Genomic DNA, 12,790 nt, shown 5'->3' with positions numbered 1-12,790 from the left:
AGAGACAGAGAGAGACAGACAGAGTGTGAGCAGGGGAGGGTCAGAGAGAGAGGGAGACACAGAATCTGAGGCAGGCTCCAGGCTCCAAGCTGGCAGCACAGAGCCAGACATGGGGCTCACACTCACGAACCATGAGATCATGACCTGAAGTCAGCCACTTAACCGACTGAGCCACCCAGGTGCCCCAAGTTATTGGCTACTCTTAATGTTCCCTTTGGATTACTTGGCTCCTCCTGTCTTCCTAAGCTCCAACACTAACATAGGAAAGTCCTCCCCAAACTCAAGCCTCCTCCATACTTGAATCAACAGAAGAGAAGCAGGGCAGGAGAGAGGGCAAGGCTGGGACCAAAGTTTCACTTTGCCTTTCAGTTATTATTTATTTTAAAGTAGTAAGGAAGTCAATAAAAGCTACTAGTTAACCACCGGCTGTCTCTCTCCTTCCAGAGTTAACCAAACCATATTCTTCACTGGATATACAATATACAAAAAAAGGACAGACCTCTGTAGACCCATCTAATGCAGAAAGACGCCTTTCCTGGTTTTCATTCACATACCAAGACATGCTCGCTTCTCCCTGCTGTGACAGACACAGCAGGCCCTGCAAGAGGGATGCAGGGAGGCATAGCTGTTCTTACCACAGAACTTAATACTCAGCAGAAGCTCCTGTCCTTCCGCCTCTCAGCAAGGTACAGACCAACAGTCCTACTTCTCCTCCCTTCTGTAATCTGATTACCACTGCTTTCCTTTTTTTGTAAATTGTGGCAATTTTCTCTCCTCTGGGAAATTCTGACTTGCCAATGACAAAAAGTCAATGAATTACAGGGTTTGGGGTGATAAGTTTCCCTGTCCTACCTCTCCAGTTTCTTGATGACTATAAACCTTCATAGCCAAGACAGCTAAAGCCCACACCAAGAAAACAAGTCATGTACTGCTGAGCCCACAGGGGTAGGGGTGTTCTATTCATTGATGTATCCCAAGCATCTTGGAGCCTGACACCCTCCACGATTCCACCCAATTCTACAGAATCAGAGCTGAATTCTGAAAAGTGGAACCAAAGATGGGGGGTGGGGTGGGGGAGGGGATAGAAGGAAGGGGAAGTCCACAAAGAGTTTAGGTAAAACTCCAAACAATTTCCCCACCATTCCCACAACGTACTGTATTGTTTGAGGAAGCTAAAGACTGAAAAGGAATCAGATTTTCAACTTTGCCATCTAAAGTAGAAACTGAGAGCCTAATACTACACAGATTCTAGCCCAGTCCTGCTGTGCCTCCTGGTTTACAATTTCAACCCACAGCTTAAGTTAAAAAGCCTGGGTACTAAAGACATCCCCTGTGTTAGAATATCACAAATTTCCTGTCAACAAACCACCTTGATTCTCTCTTTTCCTATTCTCCCCTTTTGGCCTTAATAAATACTTCGTACTCTCCAAATATAGATGTTTTTTCAGCTCTGATTATGTTTTCTACAGTAATGACCCTCCACCTGGCTAGAGGAATATTTGTGGTACAAGAAAACTCCAGGATGTGAAAACTTTACTTCAGTGAAAAATAAAACCCCAGAACAATCACAGCTCATCAGGTCCCAGGCACCAGCAACAGGAATTAGGGACTCTGACGTCTGCTCCTTAGTCACCACTAAAGCATGGGAGTTAAGAGCACACACTATGAAATCAGACAGCCCAGGTCTGAGTGCCAGCCCTGCTTTCTGTCACTCCTTTGACCTAGGGTCTCATCAAACCCTAGTTCATTATCTATAAAACTGGGGGTAATAATAAGCCCTACCTTGTATACTGTTGTGAGGAATAAATGAGGTAATATACATAAAGTACCTAGCACAGACTCCCATACTTAAGCACTCAATAAGCATCAACTATCCGTAGCTGTCTAGCAAATCAGAAAAGCACAATGGTCTGTTATCTTTAAGTCCGTCAAGTTCCAAAAAAAAAAAAAAAAAAAAAAAAAAGTGGGGGTTTTTCCCTACAAAAGTATCAATTAAATGTAATATAAGAAGGAACACTAAATTCAAATCCAGTTCAGGCCCCACCTCACTTGCAACTGAGAGCAAATTATGTCACCTCCACTTTCTCATCTATAAAATGGGAATAATAAACTGTACTAAACTCTGAACATCTCAGAGACAAGAAAGAATCTATGAGATAAAAGGCAATGAAAAAGCTGGGGTTTGCCTAGGTGGCTCAGTTGGTTAAGCGTCCAACTTCGGCTCAGGTCATGATCTCATGAGTTCAAGCCCTGCATCGGGGTCTGTGCTGACAGCTCAGAGCCTGGAGCCTGCTTCATATTCTGTGTCTCCCTCTCTTTCTGCCCCTCCCCCACTCATGCTTGGTCTCTCTCCTTCAAAAATAAACATTTAAAAAAAAAAAAAGGCAACAAGGAAGCTTTTACTTCTACAAAGAAAAAATAAGTGAATCCAGAGTATGATTATTATTAAAATGTCACACCCAATATTATTGGACATAAATAAACCAGTGACATATCTTTCTCTTTCAAGAACATCAGGTTTGATAGCCTTTTAATCTGCTCACAATGAGCCTGCTAAAGCAGGAAGAAGTAAAAGGCTTCTTCTTATAAAGCCCACCAAATCTAAGACTGTGCCCCTGTCTGTTGGTCAAGCTTCAACCATCCTGGGCCATTTCTCAGGCACCAGTGTCAGGAGAAATTAGAAAAGGTTTTTAGTTCCACTTGACATGTTAAACCAACAACAACCAAAATCCTTATCTGCAGGATGACTGCTCAAAAGACCCAAGAAAGGGTCAATTCTGACCACCACTTTCTCTCTTATACTGAGTGGTTTAAAATGTAATATGTCAGCTGGGAAGAAGAACTCAATTTTTTCCTTGTTTGACTTTTACTTTTAGGTCCAGGCATTGAGTTTCATTTTTAACTTACTATAAAAATTGTGGTGTTAGAGTTAGAGGTTAAGGTGGGAAGGGAGGTGGCTAATTTTCCTAACTTAAGAAGGAAGCGTGCAAAACTGCATCAGATTCATCAACCACATGTCTGTCTCCCAAACCCAAAGAGGGAAAAAAAAAATTTATCAACTTTTATTAATCATCTACTGTATGTGAGGCACTGAACTAAGTATATATATTATTCCAAAGCCCATTTTCTCTCCCACATCTACAAACACCATGAAGCAGTCCTCACTGAATGGGAACCATCCCAACTGGGGGTAAAAAATCACAGTCTGACAAACAAGTTCTAGACATTTCAAAGGTTAGTGTTGTGAACACACAAAGAAGTCTTGGATAGGAACAAGGACCCAGTTCCTAAAGATTCTTTGCAAGAGGAATACTCAAACTATGTTTTTCCACTAATTCTGGAATTAACTTGAAGCTATTTAATACACTATCCAAAAAGTTTAAGAATTTTTAAAAATGAAGCACAAGAACTCACTGTAGGGCTAAAACAACCTAAGCCAAATTACTGACCTGAGAGTACATTTAACAATCAAATACAGATTTATAATATCCTCTTAAAGGATCTTTACAGATGTGCTCACAAGAGAAAGCAACCACAATGAATTGGCATCTGTACGGCCAGGTAATGAGAGGGCAAAGCCTTCCTGCTGGCAGCAGCAATTCAAAGTGAGATATCATTCTCACTATAAAACCCAACTCATTCTCACCCTTGGGGTACAAAGCCATCATCCTAAATGATTGTCTACATAGCAAACTGTCAGATGGGACCAAATACACACTGATGTTCCGATGTGTAAATGCCATTCTCTCCATCTACAACTCTCGAAAAAAGAAAAAAGTAATAAGCCTTAAAAAGGACACTTTTCACAACTGACCTCTGCATTAATGCACTTTATATTAACCATAGTTAATGTCTGTGTTAAACACTAACGTTAAAAGAACATAATTGTGTTCTGTATTCTTGGAACGCTTTCCCTGAATTAAGACTCTGGAGAAAAATCAGCCAAAATATAGGGCTAATCCATGCCCCCTAATGGGATGAGGTAGAGGCCTTGCCTGAGGAGCCCAACAAACAATTGTGATGACTAGTTTACCATCCATGCCAGAACCTGCAAAGCTAAGGCTATCACCACGTCTGGCTTTCTGCTAACAGAAGGTGAGCCTCTGATCTGTGTATAGGGCTCCTTAGGGTGATTTTTAAACTAGCAATTTTCAGCGTACCACACAGACCTCCAATAACGCTATCACCTTGTAAGGCAGTTAGGCAAGGGGGGGGGGGGGGGGCGGTGGCTCATAGATAAGTGACGTATGTGGCTGCCATCATCTCAACCAGTCCAACACTACCATAAGAAAATAAAAGGGAAAAGCACTTCATGGTTCTCTCGTGGCCACCTGACCATAGCGACTCAGCAGCCCATACTCATCCCCCTGCTAGACTCCCGATCAAGGGTATCAGGACAAGATCTACCCTCGGGATGCGGGCACTGGCCCAGCCACGGTGCGACAGAGGAGCCCCATACCTCAGCTCCAGTGGAAAGCCAATGGCCCAGGGGCTGGGCTGGGGCGACAGGACAGTGCACACTCCATCCCTAAGCCTCCCGACACCGGTTAAGATAAGAGATCTTCGCCCCCGCCCCCAAAGCTTCCCCAGAAGACTCATTCCAAGCCACTCTCCCACTCACAAATCGCTGGAAGCCTCCCCCTTCCCCTGGCTTTCGCCAGTGCCAAGCTCCCCTGGAACTCTGGGGCCCGCGCGGCCGCACTTGACCGAACATCCAACTCCTGGAGGTCAAGGACAGGGGCCGGGAGGGCCGGGGAAGCGCGAGGAGGGGCTTCCTCGTCGGTCCGCCGCCCCGCTACGGAAAGGGCTCCAAGGGGCCGCCAGAAGGAGGCGCCAAGCGCCCACGGCGGGTCCCGAGCCCTCCGGGCTGCCCAGGGGAGGCAGGTCTTCAGCTACAGGTCGGGTCGCCGCGGTCGCCTGCTCTAGAGCCGCCCTCTGGGGGCCCCGGAAACCCTGCACTTGGGGCGCTGGTGGAATGAGGCCCCCACGGAACGGTTGGGGCCGGTCTGGGTCCCGAAGCCCGGTCCTCACCTCCGTCTCATGCTGGTGTGTCGTTCGGCGCCGGCGTCCCCTGGCCGGCCTGGGCCGCCGAGCCCCGCTCCGGGCCCGCAGCCCCGCAGTCCCGCAGCCCCAGCACGCCAGCCGCAGCGTCCGCACGGGGAACAGCAGCGGCAGCAGCTAAGGCAGCGGCGCCGCCGCTGGTGGCTGGGCGGGCACATGGGAGGGCGGGGGCTGCAGCCCTCGAGCCCTGACCATAGGGCCCCAGCCTCGGGGGCGACAGATCTAAGTGCGCCTCTAAAAATGGCACTTGGTTCCCATCCTTAGGGTTGCTGTTGCTACCTACAGGCTCAGACTTTGCCAGAATCTCATGGTTATATGCAGAAGGTGAAGAAATGAGCTGTCGCCACTCCCTTCCTCCTCTCTACTTCCCCGCATGGTCCATATGGTACATTCCTCAAAGCCAGGCCCAAGAGAGAGGGAGGATTTGATTGGTTGTGAATCTTGGAAGGGCGCAAGGAGCCACACAAAATGGCCAATGGAAAAGCACGGTGGGCATATCAAACCTGCCAGATGGGGAGAAGAGAGGATGCGTTTAAAGGGACCTTGTTTGTTGCCCTCAGAAGTCACGACAAAACAAAACCAGAATTTTTTTTACTAATCCTAGCCAGACCGGAAACAAAGAGATTAGGGGCTCCTCAAATGTTTGGGTTAGACAGCTAAAAGAAAATACGGAGAGAATTGAGCCAGACATGTGTGTGGCTTTGGGTAGGTTACTCCATCTCTCTGCCTCAGTTTCCTCATCTAATCCAATGACAATATTGGACTAGAAGTGATCTCTGATGGGCTTTCTCATATTTTGTGATCCTACAATCCTTTGCATGGGATTAGCAATATTTACATATATTCCTCAATATTCGCCATGCTCCACCGTCTTAAAGAACTTTGACCTTTTGGCACCAAATCCTTTATACAGACAGTATAAACCCATCTTTTATGAAGACAAATTCAATATACTTTGTCCCTTCTCTCTTAAAAGCATTCCTCTTATGTGTGGAGAGAACCCCAACTCCCTACTACCCCCAGTATCTCATAATTTCGGCTCTTGCAAGTCACTTCTTCTTCTTCCTTCTCTCTTCATCCACAGCATCAAAGTTTCAATTAATAATTAATTCACCTGTTGAACGGTCCAGAATCCTTGCCAAAGCTTGCTAAAGTCTTCATCAGGGTTGCTGAAGTGCTACCTGAAGTCTCTGGCATGCCATTCAACTATACATGGCCAATTATGCTTTTGGTCATATTACATGTCAAATTCAAGACTTTGAAAACATCCCTTGGGGGCCTAGTCTGCTCTATTTTAGAGCTTTATACTGGCATCTAGGCCTATGTTTTGGCCACCAAACTTCAGACCAACTCCACCTTCATTTTTCAGAACTTTTTGACCTTCCATCATCTGCTCACCCTACATCCACTCAACCTTCTTCCACATTATATGAAGTATTTGGGATATTTTTCTTTTCTTTTCTTTTCTTTTTAATTTTTTAATGTTTATTTATGTTTGAGAGAGAGGGAGACAGAGTATGAGCAGGTGAGGGGTAGAGAGAGAGAGGGAGACACAGAATCGAAGCAGGCTCCAGGCTCTGAGCTGTCAGCACAGAGCCCGACGTGGGGCTCGAACCCACAAACCGTGAGATCATGACCTGAGCTGAAGTTGGACACTTAACCGACCAAGCCACCCAGGAGCCCCTGGGATATTTTTCTAATAAGCTCAACTCTACACCACCACCCCCCAACTCATCTTCCAATTATTTCTCCATGAAACTTTCCCAAGTTGATTAAGCTGCTAGCTTATAGAGCTCCTATTTCTATTCTGTGCTACCATAATCCTGAGTTTCTGCCCCAATATGCAATTTTTTTCTTTTCTTTTTAAATGGCATTATGGTTTTCTTTATTTTTTAACATTTATTCATATTTGAGAGAGAGAGGCAGAGTGCAAGTGGAGGAGGGGCAGAGAGAGAGATACACACAATCTGAATCATGTTCCAGGCTCTGAGCTGTCAGCACAGAGCCCACCCGGGGCTCGAACCCACGAACCACGAGATAATGACCTGAGCTTAAGTCGAATGCTTAACTGACTGAGCCACCCAGGCACCCCTCCAATGTGCAATATTTATTGACATAATTACCTCTCTCATTCATTTACAACAGCAGCTGCTTACATTCATTGAATGCTTACTATGTGCTAAGTACTGTTGGGAAGTGCTCTGCATGTATCGTTTCATTTCATCATCACATCAAATCTATGAAGTGCTATTATAATTCCTGTTTTGTGGAGAGAAAGTGAGTCTTAGAGAAGCTGATTTGCCCAAGTGCACACAGTAGAGGTCTAACTGTAGTTTCTACCTTCACAACCCCACAGCGCAATATTATCTCCTACTTCTTTTTCTTTTTAAGTTTATTTATGTATTTTGTCAGGGAAGGGCGTGAGTGGGGGAAAGGCAGAGAGGAGAGAGAATATGCCACGCAGGCTCCGCACTTTCAGCACAGAGCCACAGAGCCTGACGTGAGGCTCGAACTCACGAACCCTGAAATCATGACTTGAGCTAAAATCAAGAATTGGAGGCTTAACCGACTGAGCCACTCGGGTGTCCCCATCTCCTATTTCGTAAGAACCTACTGCATTCTATACAAGAGATAATGTTATACACTTATACCACTTTTTTTACATTTCTATACCTATAAAATCATTTAAGGCTCAAAACAAACATGTCAGGTTAGAGGCAGTTTGTTTGCAGTGAGAAAGAAAACTACAGCTCAGAAAGACTGACCAGTTTGGCTATGGTAACAAGGCTGGTAAGTAATGAAGTCTGGTTTTCCAAGTTGTCCATCTTTCCCATTGAAATCCCTGCTTCCTGAGTGAATACAATCTTTTCACGTATAACACGTAGAAAACAATTTTAAGCAACACAGGAACAAATAACAGCAAACCCCACACCATGGAATCCAGGGAGAATGGTACCAGTGCTTACCATGGGCAGAAAATAAGTCAAGGAGGGCTTCTACAAAGAGTGAGAAGCACTATGTATTTCTTTCTACTGTCTTATTGTTTATATTTTGTCTCTGAGACTGCCTTTGACACATCTGGCAAATTCAATAGCAAATAGTAACAAAAACTGCCCCCCCCCCCCCAAACTGCCTAGAGCACCTGGAGATAGAACCAGCACCATGCCTATGAGGAAGGAATCTCTATGTGCAGGGCTGACAGATTCAGGGACGTTTCCAAATTGCTGTTTAGTAAAATATCCTGCTTCACTGACACTTGTAACATAGCCCTGAAAATAGAAGCTGGGCTAATGATTTCGTTCTTTTTAAACTGCTGAAATCCTCACAGGGGAGGACACACTGGCAAAATGATGTGAGAGCCAGTAAACTTTTAATGTCAATCAAGAAGCTTGAGCATGGTAATTCTGAAGCCAATACTTGTGGTGCTCATTGCCTGGTCCAGAACTAGTCAGTCCAGTTAATTTTCACTCCCATTGTTCTCCTGACTTTTCTTATCTCCACAGAGCATTCAAATGCACTTATCTAAATGCTTTATTTATGCACTTTAACATTTAGTGGGCACCTACTATGAGCAAAGGACCATCAGATTGTTTGGGGTTATCCTGATGGATCATACATGAAGTTTATTAAGTGGAGAAGGTGATAAACAGCAGATCCACTTGGTGAGGAACGGATCAACCTGAACTCCTGAAAAAGTGTGTGATAGGATTCCATTCCCAGTCTAATTGCAAGCTCATGTTGGAAGGCCCATCCTCTAGAATAGGATGAGGACCACTGGGCTGAATTCTGGGCGAGGGCAGGGGTGGGAGAGATGGGCATATATATTGGGGAGGAAGGTGGAGAAATGTAGGGTACCCAGAAATAACTAGACATGTATAAAACAGTAGGGGCAATAATATCAATCCATAATTTGGGCATTAGAAGAATTGTCTATTCTGTCTGACTTTAAGAAAGTATTTTTTTCTGATTTCAAAAGTAATACATGTTCATTGTTTAAAAAAATTTTAATACAGAAAAGTACAAAAAATTTAAAATTACCCATTACCCTTAACAGCATTTCACTTACTATTGTAACGTATTTTCCTATGTTTTCTTTGTGTATGTGTCTTCTTTTTTTGTATGTATCTTTTTTTTTAGTTTATTTATTTATTTTGGGAGAGGGAGAGAGAGAGAGAGAAAGCAAGTGGGGGAGAGGGGCAGCGAGAGAGGGAGAGGGAGAGATTCCCAAGAAGGGTCCACACTTAGCACAGAGCTGAATGTAGGGCTTGATCACACAGCCATGAGCTGAAATTAAGAGTTGGTCACTTAACAAACTGAGCCACCCAGGTGCCCCTGTATGTATCTTTTAAATAAAATTTGACCAAACTGTTCTGCAGTCTACTTTCTCCTTAACAATAGACTAGGAATTTTCCCATGCCAATAATTCTAATTCATGATTTTAAGTGGCTGCACTTTAAGGGGCTATACTTTAAGTTATTTAACCAAGATTTTACTTCCAGTCATTGATTATTTCCAATTTTTCATTATTATATGTAACTTCAAGGATTATTCATATATGTAAATGCTTATATATGTTTATGATTATTTCCTAGTATTTCTAGAAATAGAATTCCTTGGTCAAAAACATGCACTTTTTTTTTATTTTTATTTTTTTATCTTTTAAAGTTTATTTATTTTGTTTATTTTGTTTTTTTTTTAATATATGAAATTTATTGTCAAATTGGTTTCCATACAACACCCAGTGCTCATCCCAAAAGATGCCCTCTTCAATGCCCATCACCTCCCCTCCCCTCCCTCTCACGCCCCATCAACCCTCAGTTTGTTCTCAGTTTTTAAGAGTCTCTTATGCTTTGGCTCTCTCCCACTCTAACCTCTTTTTTTTTTTTTCCTTCCTCTCCCCCATGGGTTTCTGTTAAGTTTCTCAGGATCCACATAAGAGTGAAAACATATGGTATCTGTCTTTCTCTGTATGGCTTATTTCACTTCGCATCACACTCTCCAGTTCCATCCACGTTGCCACAAAGGGCCAGATTCCATTCTTTCTCATTGCCACGTAGTACTCCATTGTGTATATAAACCACAATTTCTTTATCCATTCATCAGTTGATGGACATTTAGGCTCTTTCCACAATTTGGCTATTGTTGAGAGTGCTTCTATAAATATCGGGGTACAAGTGCTCCTGTGCATCAGTACTCCTGTATCCCTTGGGTAAATTCCTAGCAGTGCTACTGCTGGGTCATAGGGTAGGTCAATTTTTAATTTTTTGAGGAACCTCCACACTGTTTTCCAGAGTGGCTGCACCAGTTTGCATTCCCACCAACAGTGCAAGAGGGTTCCCGTTTCTCCACATCCTCTCCAGCATCTATAGTCTCCTGATCTGTTCATTTTGGCCACTCTGACTGGCGTGAGGTGATATCTGAATGTGGTTTTGATTTGTATTTCCCTGATGAGGAGCGATGTTGAGCATCTTTTCATGTGCCTGTTGGCCATCCGGATGTCTTCTTTAGAGAAGGGTCTATTTATGTTTTCTGCCCATTTCTTCACTGGATTATTTGTTTTTTGGGTGTGGAGTTTGGTGAGCTTTTTATAGATTTTGGATACTAGCCCTTTGTCCGATATGTCATTTGCAAATATCTTTTCCCATTCCGTTGGTTGCCTTTTAGTTTTGTTGATTGTTTCCTTTGCTGAGACATGCACATTTTTAAATGTTTCATTTATATAGCCAAATTGTCTCTCAGGAAGTTTACACCAGTTACTTTCTCACCAGCAAGGTATGTTGGGGCTATTTCTCTGAACCCTCAACAATCTGGGCATTCGTCTTCTTTTGTAATCCTTGTCAATTTGACAGATGAAAAACATCTCATTGTATAAATTATTATAGTGTGTATTTTTACCTACCAAGGTAATAAATATGCATTTTTCCTTTCAAGTGCCCTGGAATTAAACCACAAAATGAGTGTTTCCCTTTTCCTCATTCAACCATTCTTCTCCCAAATCCCTGAAAAACTATAGAAAAATCAGAGTAGAATCTGCCAAATGATCAATGCTCAGACAAACTCAGTATCATTTCACCTGAACCAATAAAAAAGGTAGTGGAACAGATGGCTCAAAATAACACATAAACCTATATATTATAACTTTGAAATGGGTAACAAATCCATGCATAGAAACTTTTTCAACTAAAACGGATACCAGTGACCCAAGTTATACTTACTACTGGCTAATATTAAAATCAGTTTGAGGGGCATCTGGGTGGCTTAGTTGGGTAAATGTCCAACTTAGGCTCAGGTCATGATCTCATGGTTTGTGGGTTTGAGCCCTGCATTGGGTTCTGGGCTGACAGCTTGGAGTCTGGAGCCTACTTCAGATTCTGTGTTTCCCTCTGTCTCTGCCCCTCCCCACTCCTCTCTCTCAAAAATAAACATTTAAAAATAACAATAAAATACAATCAATTTGAGTTTCTTCAACAATGCCCAATTCTGTGATGGGGACAAGTCCAAGATGGGCCAATCTGGCAGTCCATCCTCTGTATTGAGTGGCTGACTAATCCACTCAATATTACTCTCAGCTCTTGCTTAGCTTTCTTGTCCCTTGGCTTTATCTTTGTTTTGTGGTTGACCTTTACATGATCTCCTTTTCTCCAGCCATCAACAAGCCTAATATCCCATTGAAGAATTTACCCCTCCCCCATTCTCAGTGTAGTTTGCTGGTATTGATCACAACCCTTCTCTGGACTTGAAGTGGGATACAGATAGCTCTGGGAGCTGCTAGCAGCCATCTGGGGCCATGAGGTAGACCTGGCCTGCAAGAGGAACAAACCAGAAGGAATGGAGTTGAGAAATGGAGAGAGGTAGAGCTGGACCTGGTCTCATCTGTGAGCCCTGAATCAAGTCTCATGGGAAGCCTGTTATATGAAACAGTAATTAAGCCCTATTTTTTAACTTAGATCAGGTCACCTTTCTCTCATGGCAAAGAAAAAAATGCTTACTGAAACACTGGCTGTGGATGGATTCTGTAGTTCAATAGGAACTCAGCCCAAGTACTACAAATATCACACCCATTACTGCCACTAGTTCAGTTCATCATGACCCCCAGAGGTGTTTAGCTTTAAGGCAGCTCCAGGGATATCCCAAGCTACATGTAGCCTAAAGTCTCCTAGGATTCCTTGGACAGGCTCAGAGGCCTATCTTCTCTATCTATAGGATAAGAGAGTGAAGAGAGAGGAAGAGGATGATTTGATACAATTTTGATTCCCGGGCTACATGCATTGTCATATGGCCCTATGAAGACATGAGGATGTGAAAAGCTTGATGTCCTTGCTTCTCTCCTCTTCTACACCAAAGACTGGGTTGAAACAACAGTCTTTTGGAGAAAAGCCAAGGGGACCATGGACTGGGATGTCCCAGAGCTGGAAGACATCCTGGGTTCTGGGGTTTATCCCTAGGCTAACATTTCATAGTAGGTTACAAAAATAGATTTTTTAAATCTAACTAATTCTTGACTTGCAAGTTTCACCATCCCAGGAAAAATGAAGTTTAAATGCAACTTGAAAAGTTTGCAAATCTACTTTTGCATTAATTTTCCACAATACAATGTCAAAAAATTAAGAAGTGTTTGTCCCACGTCATTGGTATGTATGTTCTGTAATCAGAAATTCTAAGTATGAGCAAGCAAAAACCAAGACAGTCTATAGAAGAAATCTCTAGTCACCAGAGTTGCTGCAAAATA

At 43.3% G+C, this 12,790-nt stretch overlaps 1 protein-coding gene across 21 annotated transcripts in view; it reads right to left on the bottom strand.

Moving 5' to 3' along the window:
• Positions 1–12,790, bottom strand: part of MICAL3 (microtubule associated monooxygenase, calponin and LIM domain containing 3) — a 229,793-nt gene that overhangs the window by 204,605 nt on the left and 12,398 nt on the right. For 6 of the 21 annotated variants that reach the window (XM_060658912.3, XM_060658910.3, XM_060658913.3 and 3 more), the window contains exon 1: positions 5,032–5,406. The exons of 1 other annotated variant lie outside the window; for it this stretch is intronic. The gene's annotated coding sequence lies outside the window, so the exon portion shown is untranslated. Of the gene's footprint in view, positions 1–5,031; positions 5,414–12,790 lie in introns of those variants that run through there. 14 more of the 21 variants (XM_060658904.3, XM_060658903.3, XM_060658911.3 and 11 more) reach the window with 9 other exon arrangements.

This window comes from Panthera onca, chromosome B4 (assembly GCF_046562875.1).
Source record: "Panthera onca isolate mPanOnc1 chromosome B4, mPanOnc1 haplotype 2, whole genome shotgun sequence".
Classification (NCBI taxonomy): domain Eukaryota; kingdom Metazoa; phylum Chordata; class Mammalia; order Carnivora; family Felidae; genus Panthera; species Panthera onca.
Note: the sequence above shows the minus strand (reverse complement) of the source record. Positions and strands in the feature narration are given on the sequence as shown.